Here is a 12,971-nt window from a genome sequence, read left to right on the forward strand (position 1 = left end):
GAGAACCCCAACCTCCTCCTCTTCCTCACTGCTCCCGCTCGGCGACGCTTCGAACCCAGTCACGCTCGATGCTGCGTTCCCACACCGCCCTGCTCGGTCAACGCCCGCCCCCGTGCCCGCGATAGCGCCTCGCCCCGCTCCGGCTGCGCCACGTTCGCGTCGCTCCTTGCTTGGCCTTGCCTCCGACCGGCGCCAGCCCACACCAGCACGCTCGCCGTGCGGCTCCTCTTCCGCCCGCGCACCCACGCGCGCTTACTCGCACGGGGCCGCGCCCACAGCTGCTCACTGCTTCGGACAACTGCGCGTAGCGGCTTCCGTCGTTGGCCGCCGCGGTTCCCGCTCCGCTGCTCCCTACCGTCGTCGCCGAGCCCAGCCACCACCGCCGCGCCCCTACCCTGCGCCCCCGTCGCACTCCCGCCGCGTTTTGGCCTCGCCTGGCACAGTCTCTGGTCGCGCCCTGGTCGCGAGCACCGTCGCAGCCTGGCCACCTCAGCCCTGCGCCGCACCGCTCCCGACCGCGCCCCGCTAATGGTTGCGCTCGTCCACCGCCGTTGCTTCTTGCCTCCCGCTGTTGCTCATCGCCCCACCGCTTCCCGCGCTCCGGCACACGCCTAACCGAGCCTCGTCGGCGCCCTGCCATGTTCGTTGGCTGTCGCCCGCACTCCCCCGGGGCTTCGCCCCGTTAGCCACTACCCGGGCTCCTGCTAACGCCTACCCCATTTGGCCTCTGTGCCACTGAACGCCGGGGCCCACGCCCCGGGAAAATTAGAACAAAATATAAATAAATAAAAATATTAATTAATTAGATCATTAATTTACTTAATTAATCATGTTTAATTAAACTAATTAAACATTAGTTAACCTAATTAACTAATTAAAATAATTAATAGGTTAATTTGGATAATGTGACAATGACAGACAGTACCCACCCTGCAATTTGACCGGTCAATAGTCCGCATTGACCGATGATGTTATGCTGACGTCATGATGACATCATAAATGCTTTTCGATTAAAATTAATCTATTAATTCCTGAAAATGAATTAAAATTTTAATAATTAATATAAAATAAACTGTATCTCGGATGAAAATACTTTGTATATGAAACTTGCTCAGGACGATGAGATGAATCCGAATACGCGGTCCGTTCGTCCGCCACACGTCCCTAGTATAGCGAATGTGCAACATTTTACCTTCGGTTCATCTGTCCAAAAACGTGAAACACCGGGGATACTTTCCCGGATGTTTCCTCCCTTCGCCGGTATCACCAACTACCATGTTAGAGCACACCTAGCACCGCTCATTGTCATGTCATGCATCGTCATGCTAATGTTTGCATTATATTTATTGTTTCTTCCCCCTCTTTTCTCCGGTAGACTACAAGACCTACGCCGCTACTATCCAGTACGACTACGGTGTTGACAACCCCTCCTTGCTAGAGCAACCAGGAAAGCCCCCCCCCCCTTGATCAACCCGATATTGCCTATTCTTCTCTCTACTGCTTGCATTAGAGTAGTGTAGCATGTGACTGCTTTCGGTTAATCCTATTCTGCTGCATAGCATGTCATTGTTGCTACAATTGTTGATACCTTTACCTGCAATCCTAAATGCTTAGTATAGGATGCTAGTTTATCATCAGTGGCCTTACACTCTTGTCCGTCTGCCATGCTATACTACTGGGCCATGATCACTTCAGGAGGTGATCACGGGTACATATAATATATACTTTTACATACTTATGTTACTGTTTGGAGATGGGGGCTGAAGGGGCAGGTGGTTGCATCCAGGAAGTGATGGGCCTGGGTTCCCGACAGCCCCCTGATAGTTACTTTGTGGCAGAGCGACAGTGCAGGTTGAGAACACCTAGGAGAGAGGTGGGCCTGGCCCTGGTCGGCGTCCGTGGTTACATCAATTAACACGTTTAACAAGATCTTGGTATTTGATCTGAGTCAGGCCACTGGCCTATACGCACTAACCAACTACGCGGGAACAGTTATGGGCACTCGACGTCGTGGTATTAGTCGAAGCCTTCTTGACGTCAGCGACTGAGCGGCGCGCGCCGGATTGGACCCGAACACCTACTCTTGTATTAGGGAGGCTAGGTCTGCTTACCGGCCACGTTTGCAACGTGCAGGTGAGCAACGGGCGATGGGCCCAGACCCCTGCGCGCATAGGATTTAGACCGGCGTGCTGACCTCTCTGTTGTGCCTAGGTGGGGCTGCGACGTGTTGATCTTCCAAGGCCGGGCATGACCTAGGAAAGTGTGTCCGACCAGAGGGATCGAGCGTGTTGGGCAGTGTGGTGCACACCTCCAGGGAAGTTTATCTATTCGAATAGCCGTGTCCCTCGGTAAAAGGACGACCCAGAGTTGTACCTTGACCTTATGACAACTAAAACCGGGTTCTTAATAAAACACACCCTTTCAAGGTCCAGATACAAATCGGTGATTTCTCTCTAACAGGGTGACGAGGAGAGGATCGCCGGGTAGGATTATCATATACGATGATACCTGGTGAACTTGCCATCTACTCTCTTCTATATGCTTCAAGATGGAGGCTGCCAGAAGCGTAGTCTTTGATAGGACTAGCTATCCCCCTCTTATTCTGGCATTCTACGGTTTAGTCCACGGATACTTCCCATTTCATTGATACCAATGCATATATAGTGTAGATCCTTGCTTGCGAGTACTTTGGATGAGTACTCACGGTTGCTTTGCCCCCCTTTTCCCCTTTCTATACCTGGTTGTCGCAACCAGATGCTGGAGTCCAGGAGCCAGAGGATCCCGAGGATGATTCTACGTGGAGTTCGACTTCGAGGAGTAGTTAGGAGGTCCTAGGCAGGAGGCCTTGCCTTTTCTATCATTGCTACTTTTGTGCTAGCCTTCTTTAGGCAATGTTGTTTAACTTATGTTTGTACTCAGATATTATTGCTTCCGCCGACTCTTGTGTATTCGAGCTTATGTATTTGAGCACTCGAGGCCCCTGGATTGTAATATAAAGCTTGTATTATCTTAATTTGTGTCTAGAGTTGTGTTGTGATATCTTCCCGTGAGTCCTTGATCTTGATCGTACACATTTGCGTGTATGATTAGTGTACGGTCAAATCGGGGGCGTCACAGCCGGCAGCTGGAATTCTGGGCTGGAAAAGGAGCAAATATTAGAGACCTATTTTGCACAACTACAAAAGTCATGAAACTCCATGAAAGTCAGTTTTGGAATATATTAAAAATATTGGGCGAAGAAAGTACCGGAGGGGGGCCACCCACCGTCCACGAGGGTGGGGGCGCGCCCCCTGCCTTGTGGGCCCCCTGGCAGGCCTTTGGTGCCCATCTTTTGCTATATGAAGTCTTTTGTCCTGGAAAAAATAAGAAGGAAGCTTTCGGGAGGAAGCACCGCCGTCTCGATGCGGAACCTTGGCAGAACCAATCTAGGGCTCCGACGGAGATGTTCTGCCGGGGAAACATCCCTTCGGGAGGGGGAAATCGTCACCATCAGCATCACCATCGATCCTCTCATCGGGATGGTGTCAATCTCCATCAACATCTTCATCAGCACCATCTCCTTTCAAACCCTAGTTCATCTCTTGTATCCGATCTTTGTTTCCAAACCTCAGATTGGTACCTACTGGTTGCTAGTAGTGTTGGTTACTCCTTGTAGTTGATGCTAGTTGGTTTATTCGGTGGAAGATTATATGTTCAGATCCTTTATGCATATTAATACCCCTCTGATTATGAACATGAATATGATTTGTGAGTAGTTACGTTTGTTCCTGAGGACATGGGAGAAGTCTTGTTATAAGTAGTCATGTGAATTTGGTATTCGTTCGATTTTTTGGTGAGATGTATGTTGTCTTTCCCTAGTGGTGTCATGTGAACATCGACTACATGACACTTAACCATTGTTTGGGCCTAGGGGAAGGCATTGGGAAGTAATAAGTAGATGATGGGTTGCTAGAATGACAGAAGCTTAAACCCTAGTTTATGCGTTGCTTCGTAAGGGGCTGATTTGGATCCATATGTTCATGCTATGGTTAGGTTTACCTTAATGCTTCTTTTGTAGTTGCGGATGCTTGCAAGAGGGGTTAATCATAAGTGGGATGCTTGTCCAAGGAAGGGAAGTACCCAAGCACCGGTCCACCCACATAACAAATTATCAAAGTAACGAACGCGAATCATATGAGCGTGATGAAAACTAGCTTGACGATAATTCCCATGTGTCCTCGGGAGCGTTTTCCTTTATATAAGAATTTGTCCAGGCTTGTCCTTTGCTACAAAAAGGATTGTGCCACCTTGCTGCACCTTGTTTACTTTTGTTACTTGTTCCCCGTTACGAATTACCTTATCATAAAACTATCTATTGCCGATAATTTCAGTGCTTGCAGAGAACACCATACTGAAAACAGCTTGTCATTTCCTTCTGCTCCTCGTTGGGTTCGACACTCTTACTTATCGAAAGGACTACGATAGATCCCCTATACTTGTGGGTCATCACTTCCATGTTATGACTTAAAATGATGCTGCACTTCCAAAGAAATGGTTCCACACCATGACTTCATTCTCTTTTGTTTTCGAAGTGCTTGCAAATTCCAACTGGTATGATATTAATCCAAGTGTTTTAGATATTATTTTCTTTGGGATTTTTGTGTTTTGTTTCTATGTTCAGACTCAGGCCTAACATCAACCAAACTTTCATGGTATAGTCCGACTAATGCCCATGTTTACCCCTAACTCACAACTTCAATGGAAAGACGAGGGCGGCCTGGGGATATGTCCCTGACGGAGAGAACGATGGAGCTTAGCAACATAGGCCACCTCTGCCGGTGTGAAGACACACGGCCACATGTTGTTGTGCATCAAGCCATGAAGACACACAAACATCCGGACCGTCGTGTCGCCTCGGTTGAGGCCTGGTTGTTGGTCGTCGTGGTCGACAAGGACGACATGAGGCGTGTGTCCAATGCACACAAGGATAGAACTCCTCCATCAGCGTCCTCCCGGCGGTGTCGGTTGTTCCTCAAGTGCGAGCGCGTGGAAACCAAGGTTACCGTGGGCGTGTGCATGAAGCGTGGGTGGAACATGTACATGTGTGGGTGGGGCTCGGGAAGAAGCAGCTGTCGCCGTGGGCGCGTGGGCAAAGCACAAGTGGAGGTGGGATGGGCGAGCATGGGTTTGTTAAACATGGTTATTGTGGCAGTATGTAATATTTTTTCTCCCGTTACAACGCACGGGCATTTTTGCTAGTCATACAAAAACATGGCTATATAGTAATTAGGATATAATGCCCATTCTTCTGTGGGGATAGAATATAACTCAATGTAAATGTTTTCAGAAATTAGGAGGTATCATATACCCACAAATGTTTAAGACTTTTAAGAAAATTATAAGGTATCATATACCCACAGTATGAGACCATACGTATGTGGGTATATGTTTTTTTCATCGAGCCCAACCTATCGTCCATCTCCATCAGTTCTTTATACATAGTGGAGAGTATGTGATACCTAGGATAAATATATCATACAAAAATATGCCTATACAATAATTTGGATATAATGTCCATTTTTATGCCAGGATAGAATATAACGTCCATATGGAAACTTGACATGTAAAAATTTTAAGGAAGTTCGAAGGTTGCATATACGCACACGTATAATGTCCTGGGTATGAACCTACATATGAAGTGGAACCAACGTTCCATACTCAAAAATATTTCTTTGGTATATCGATTTTGGCTATCTAATTTTGGAGTATGTCACACTTTAATTATAATCTTGGTGTATATAATTTGGGGCAGAAATATTTCTTAGGTATATCATTTCTCTTTATCGTACCTTGGGTATATCATTTTTGGGACGTATATTTCTTTGATATATAATTTCCATCTACCGTACCTTGGGTATATCAAGCATGTCATCTCTGTTAAGGTATATATATTTTATTTTTGAAAGATTCAAAGGACGATCATGTGTGGAATAGAAGTTATGCATGCATGTATTGTTTGGAAACAAATGCATGCGTGCTATTATGACATACTAGCAAAATGACATGTGCGTTGCAATGAGAGAGAAAAAAATATCCTCTCATATCTCTAGCTGGATCAGTTGGACAAACTATGTGTGATCAGTTGGCAAGTTATGAAATCGAACCCTTCCATCGGCAATTTTATTTTTTGCCAGTTCTCTGGACCTGGGCCACAGTGCACCATCGGGTGGGTTTCCTCCGTTGGGGCAAAACAGGTGGCAAGTAACGGAACCAAATAGCGTACCTGAAGTTAATTAAAGCGGGACCAAACGACGCGGAATGAAACCAAGAATATCACCTCCCTTTAATAGTAGGTATAGAGTATAGATATAGATATGAAAAATCTTACATGCATAATTTACTGGGTTTGAATCCACGAGGCATTTAAACCAATAATGAGACTGGCCAACTCGCTCCCAGGAGGCTCCCTCGATTTCCTGCCTCGTCGGTCATCGGATGATGGTCAAAATAGTCTTCTGTGTGATCTGAAACGTCGGATGGTTGCGTTGCTCGTTTTCACCGCGTGGCAACCTCGCATTGGCCAATGACGTGTGGACTCTTGCGATGTGTTGGTTGGCTGGGTCAACCGTTTCTTGGTGCGTGTGCACCCTGTCTTTGTGCGCCGCGTGCACGTCGCGCCGTTTGGGGGAGATTGTGCAAGAGCCACACCCATTGGTCACCGCCCGGCATAAACCCTACCCTTTCCAGCGCTCCCAAATCGATGCAGCTGCCAATCCGAGAGATAGATGTTTTAAACGTGTTTCCTTGCACATGAAGATAGGACCGGCCGAACAACCAAGCCATCGCACGTCTACTCTATCGCTCTGGCCGCCTATAAATACAGGACAACTCACGCACATAGGAGGGGTGAAGGCACGCACGCACAAAGGCGCGGCCAGAGGAAGATCAAGGCGCACCTCCAGCCATCACGCAACATCATTTCCATCCATTCACGCAGCACATCCATCCCTTGCACACATCGATCCATCCACGCACCTCCAACCATCACACATAATACAGCCCATCCAATACGCAGCCATTCAGCCAGGAGATCGATCCGGCCGGGAACCGACGAGCAGGCTCGGCTGTCCTCTGGTGTGGACGGCCAGGAGAAAGGCAGTCCAGCCGGCGACGTACATGAGTAGAGCGCGCACCAGCGACGAGGCGAGCATGCCGATCGTCTTCTCCGAAGGTGAGCATCAAAACTAATCTCTCCCCTGCATCCTATCTCTCTCTCGATGTGGTGGCCAGAGCTGCGACCGGACGGCCGGAGACGAAGCTGGTCGTCGCCTCCGTTTTGGGTCGTTCAAGGCGACGACGCCGTGTTGGGGTTGCCGCTCATGGGTAGACCCCGGTGCACTACTCACCAGCGATGATTCCCGCGACGACGTGCCGGGTTGCCGCCCATGCGCAACCCTTGGCGCACTGTTCGCCCAGACGATGACGTGCCGGGGCTGCCGCCCATGCGTGACCCTTGTGATCTCTCCACGCAAGACGACGATGTGTCGGGGTTGCCGTCCGTTGCACGGTCCCCGGTGCGCTACTCACAACGACAACTACCACGAAGACGACGATGTAACGGGGCCGCCGATCGTGCGCGGTCCCCGGCGCACCCTCCGCCGTCGAGTTCGCCGGCCACCCATTGTGCCGGGACTCGGTGGCACAAATCGATCGACTAGGCGCACTCTAGTGCGTCCCCCTTCTCCTTACACTATCGGCAACGGCACGACAAGGCACTACCGCATCACGAGGCCTTACTTTCCCCGTCTCACCGGTCCATGGAGGCGCCATAGGTTGGTCGGGACTCGTCGACACACATCGTTCGACTCGGCGCCATCTAGTGTGCCACCCCTTCTACCTACACCATCGGTGGCGCCTGGGCGAGGCTCTGCCACATCGCGAGGTGTGCTTCGCCGCTGTCTTGCTAGTCCATGGAGGCACCATGGGCTGGCCGGGACTCGGCGACATGGTCCGTTCGACGCGTCGGCGGCGGCACGACGCTCGACGAGTCACGACGACTCGTCGTAACCATGGAGGCGGCGCGGCGCTCGACGAGCATAGATGACTTGTCGTAGCTATGGCGGCGGAGACAACATCCGGCTGCGGCCGAGACATGCTTAGGAGTATCTTGCAGCCTCCCTCTTCGTCGTCACGAACACTTGTCACACGTGTCGAGCGGTGCAAGGTGGCGACTTCCTCCACCATTGGCGACGGTGTATGCGATCATCGACGGATGTGTGCACACCATGTGTCACACGTCCATCCACTCCTTGTTCTCCTTTCGACATCTACTCCCGCAGGGCATACCCCTCGCACTCCCGACGAATCTACAATGTCATCGATGACGTCCAAGGCAAGCCCAACCATGCATGCTACTTCAACAATCACATCGACGCCGCTCAATGACGACGAGGCAAGACAACGTAGGCGGGCGTGGCCGTAGCAAAAGCCACGTTTTCGACGGCGCGTGAACCACTCAGTACACGGACTCTGCCGCCGCCATACACATACCACCACCATGCAAGAGGAACGCAAAGTGAAGACCGAAGACGACGACTGCGCAGCTTAATTGGAGGTTTCTTGTGGTACCATTCGCTAGAGTAATTAACCGGGGGCTTTCCGAGGCCTCCGGGAACCAAGAGACCATGATCGCTTGATCACTTTGGCCGCGCCAGCAAGCCTCTATTTTCTTTTTCTTCATCTTTTATTTGTGTACTTGGTACACTAGTGAAAGGATCGATATGATTGACTAGAGGGGGGTGAATAGACAACTAACAATTTTTAACTTTTCTTTACCCAAATTAAACTTTGCATCAAAATAGGTTGTCTAGATGTGCAACTAGGTGAGCAACCTATATGATACAACAACAACGAACAAGCAAGAAAGCAAGAGAAGTAATACTAATAAGCTTGTACAAGTAAAGGTAAGAGATAACCAAGAGTGGACCCGGTGAAGATGAGGATGTGTTACCGGAGTTCCTTCCTTTTGAGGGGAAGTACGTCTCCGTTAGAGCGGTGTGGAGGCACAATACTCCACCAAGAAGCCACTAGGGCCACCGTATTCTCCTCACGCCCTCACACAATGCGAGGTGTCGTGATTCCACTATTGGTGCCCTTGGAGGCGGCGATCGGACCTTTACAAACAAGGTTGGGGCAAACTCCACAACTTAATCGGAGGCTCCCAACAACACCACGAAGCTTCACCACAATGGACTATGGCTCCGTGGCGACCTCAACCGTCTAGGGTGCTCAAACACCCAAGAGTAACAAGATCCGCTAGGGATTGGTGGTGGAATCAAATTTCTCTTGGTGGAAGTGCAGACCGGGGCCTTCTCAACTACTCCCGAGCAAATCAACAAGTATGATTGGCTAGAGAGAGAGATCGGGCGAAAATGAAGCTTGGAGCATTAATGGAGCTTGAGGGGGAAGAGGTAAGTCAACGAAGAAGAAGGGGACCCCCTTTATAGTGGGGATAACAACCCAACCGTTACCCCACTAAATAGCCCCGCAGAGGGCGGTACTACCGCTGAGGGCAAAGGTACTACCGCTGGACACAACGGTACTACCACTCCCCCCTACGGTACTGCCGCCCAGCAGAGAGGGCTAGAAGACAGAGGAGGGACTGGCCCAGCGCGGTACTGCCGGACAGGCCTAGCGCGGTACTGCCGCGGTGGAGGGTGGTACTACCGCTCTCGAGCGGTACTACTGCACCTACAGCCGCTGCAGGTGCCGCTCAACCCGACACGAGAAATGCCCCCCTCGAATCGAGGCGGTAGTGGCCCGGTACCGCAGCGGTACTGCCGTTGAGGAACACAAGCGGTACTACCGCTGGGCACCGTAGTACTACCGCTGGGGCTAAAGATAGCTCAAACTGCAGGGAAGAAGACCTCCAACGATGCGGGAAGGCCCAGAGGGTGTGAAACAAAAGTGTACGTGATGATTCCACCCTAGCCATACCAAAGCGGACCCCCTCTTGATAGTACGATGACTCCTAAGAAACTAGTCCACCAACAAGAAACGAAAGAGCTACACTGTCTTGAAAAACACTCTGAGGGGAGAGAAAATGTTTCGAGCCAAAGGATGAATCTCTGAAATGCTCAACGCACAAGGTTAGTCCGCAAATATGTTGTCATCAATCACGAAAACTACATCGAGAGAGATATGCCTTAACAATCTCCCCCTTTTTGGTGGATTGATGAAAACCAGGGATTTGCACAGGGAAAAGACATAAAAGTAAGGGTACTTAGAACTACAAAATATAGACGGGCTCCCCCTGAATGTGTGCACATAGTTAGTAGTGCCTTTGGAATGCAAGACACACACATTCGGATCAACACTCCCCCTATATTTTATAGTCCAAAAAATTCTAAGCACGGGATACATGAGAGCACGGTATAGAACAGGATAAGCATGCAACTCATAAGATACTACAGTACTAAATAGACATAGATAATAAGGTAAAGATAGGGTAGCATATGTCTCACACCATATGTATAGAACTAAGGTCTCACTGGCACCAAACCAAGCCAAGCAAAGACAACGAGAAAACACAAGACAAGAAACCAGAAACCACAAAGACACACTCGCAACACGACAACAAACACAAATCCCTAAACTCTCTCCCCCTTTGGCAGTGAGACACCAGAAGGGCAAAGAGCGTTGCTACGGCTCCAGGTGATGGCAATCTGAGGATCTCGAACATCACATCTCAGCGTGATTGTCTGCACCTCCGTCGTCAGTCGGAAACTGCTCGGCGTCTGAATCGGTCCAAGGGCAATGCTGGTGAATCCATTCCTCCTCTTCAGTGATCTGGCCCTCAGAACCACTGGCAACGGTCACACCCAGCTGATGTATGACCTCCTTGTGACGCCTCCTGGCCTGCTTCTCAGCCACATGAGTCATGTACTGACCTTGAGACTCCATGCATAAGAGCTTCTTCATCTTGCGTTTGAGCTTCTTTGCCCAAGAGGGTTCTGCACTAGAAGGCCCAAAGTCCTCATCGCGATCATCGGCCGCAGCCCCACCCTCGGTCTCCATGTCAGTAGCAGCCCCGGTCTCCATGTTAGCAGCAGTAGATGGACCCCCGGGTTTAGGCGCTAGGGTGACCCAATTGTCCTTCTTCCTCAGACGCTTGATCTCATGAGAAACTAATTCTCCAGTTTCCAACATCTCCTTGGGATAGACACGTGCCCAGGCCTTGTCAATGAGCCTCATGATGAATGGACCATATATCGGGCACTTGCGCTCAGAAACGACAGAGAGAAGATCAGACCACATAACATGAAAAATGTCTAGATGCTGGCTAGTGTTTGCTTCCTTCTCATGCTGGCAGAAAAGAAGCATGTCCACGAGATAGGAGTGGACCATATCCAGATTCCCGATGCGAGGGAAGAGAGTCTCACAGAAGACACGATGAAGGATGTCCAGATAGGCAGACAACTCATAGGTTTCCTTCTTAGTCACCAGGTGAACCTTCACAGTATAGTAGGGCCAAAGGGCTGACTTGTGAGTGGATGTAGCATTGCGGTGAGGGCGGAAGCCGGCTGGAGTCTCAAGCCCGTGATCTTCCACCTCAAGTAACTCCATGAAGGCCTTCCACTTGACGGAAAGCAACTTGCCATTGGTCATCCAAGTCAGAGTCCTGTCGGCATCAGTTCCAAGATGAACGGTGGCATAGAATTGAGCCACCAAATCTGCATCAAAATCCTTCTTGAACTGCATGATCCTGAGAATGTTCAGCTGAGAACACATCTGAAGGATTTCGCCAAAGTACTCAGGGTACTTCTCCATAGCATCCGTGTCGATGGAGCGTACATCAACATAGAGATTCTTCTTGGCCTTGATCACATCAAAATAGATGGCAAACTGAAAACGGTTCCAGAACGGGCGGTTGACCAAAGTGGGATCTTTGTATTCCTCATAGGGGTTGCGGCGACGCTTGGCCCAAAACTCCTTGGCAGTCATATCAGTCACAGTCTTTCCCTTTGGCTTGTTGGCGGATCTCTTCGACTCCTGATGTGGCGGTGGAGCACTTGAGGTTGCGCCTGCTGGCGGCGGTTGAGTACTAGAGGAACCACCTGCTGACTCAGAAGTGCGGTAGCGCTTTGATGTTGCACGACCGGGGTTGACACGGTGGACCTGCTGCTCAGGATGATCATCACCTGGAACCAAAGACACGGCCAGAAGAAACACACGAAAGAAAGAGCATAAGTCACCAAACAAAACAACAAGAATCAAAGCGTTGTAGGAAAAAGATGGAACTGGGCATACAGCGGTAGTACTGCGACCACCAGCGGCAGTACCGCCCCAGCGGTAGTACCGCGACCACCAGCGGCAGTACCGCCCCAGCGGTAGTACCTTGCAACAAGAGCGGCAGTACCGCTTGAGCGGTAGTACTGCTCGAGGAGAGCGGTAGTACCGCGCCAGATGGGGAACGGCGGTTCCCTACTACCGTGGTCAGATCTGGCACTACCGGAGATGCCAAATTCAAAAAGAAACCTACCAAACTTCAATCCACAGTGCCTAGAAGCCATCTCCATCCTACTCAAGCCTTGCCTTAGACAAAAGACGAGAAGAACAATGCCTATTGCCCTAAAAACTAGATGCAAGATCTAGGCAAAGAGAGAATGGGAACGGGGGCAATACTGGCATCCATGGAAAGAGGACGTGGTGGGGATCGACTCGACCGGAGGAAATGGAGAGGGACGGCACGAAAACGGCGGCCGGCCGGTCCCCTCCTGCGGCGAGAGGTTGCAGGAGCAACGAAGAAGACGAGTGGGGGCGAATGGGTATGGGGGAGAAGCAACTCCCCTGCCCCGACATAACCCCCCAGTCGCCCGCCCCGCAGCGGTAGTACTGCTGGGTGGGCGGTAGTACCGCTTGACGCTTGTCAGCGGTAGTACCTCTCTGCCGCAAAAAGGGCCGACCAAACCGGGCAGAACACAAAAACAAAG

This window comes from Triticum urartu, chromosome 4, assembly GCF_003073215.2.
Source record: "Triticum urartu cultivar G1812 chromosome 4, Tu2.1, whole genome shotgun sequence".
In the NCBI taxonomy this organism is placed as follows: domain Eukaryota; kingdom Viridiplantae; phylum Streptophyta; class Magnoliopsida; order Poales; family Poaceae; genus Triticum; species Triticum urartu.